Raw genomic sequence first — 507 nt, 5'->3', positions numbered from 1 at the left:
AGTAAAAATTATTGGTGTATGTGGTAGCCCATTCTTCTAATTCGAACACTTAGGAGACTGAGGCAGAAGGATCCGTGTCAGTTCCAGGTCTGCTGGGCTATGGAACCAAGTTAAGGGCAAGCCTATCTATAGAGTGAGATCCTGACTCCAAAGAAACAAAGATTCTCCAAAGCAAAAATATACGTTTTAACAAGTCTTATAAATACAATGCTCAATAACGTTCATTAGTTTGACAACTTCAAACTTTAAAATATATAGACTATAGAATTTTAAGGAAATAAACAAACCTGCAAGCAGGTATCTGCAACAAACCTAACATATCAACTTTCAATGCATAGAGGGCAACAAAGATTATTCTACCCAGCCCCTGGAGAAAAAATTCATGGAGCCCGGGAACCACCACAAAGTCCTTGCATCTCTCCCAGGATTCCACCACTACCAGCCCCTCAGCTCCACCTTCCCAGAATGCCTCAACTTACCTGGTTTGCTGGACATGGCAGCTGCAAG

Source organism: Cavia porcellus, unplaced genomic scaffold, assembly GCF_034190915.1.
Source record: "Cavia porcellus strain 051 isolate PalLab524CR breed Dunkin Hartley unplaced genomic scaffold, mCavPor4.1 scaffold_7, whole genome shotgun sequence".
In the NCBI taxonomy this organism is placed as follows: domain Eukaryota; kingdom Metazoa; phylum Chordata; class Mammalia; order Rodentia; family Caviidae; genus Cavia; species Cavia porcellus.
The sequence above is the reverse complement of the archived record's forward strand: the minus strand, read 5'-3'. Positions refer to the sequence as shown.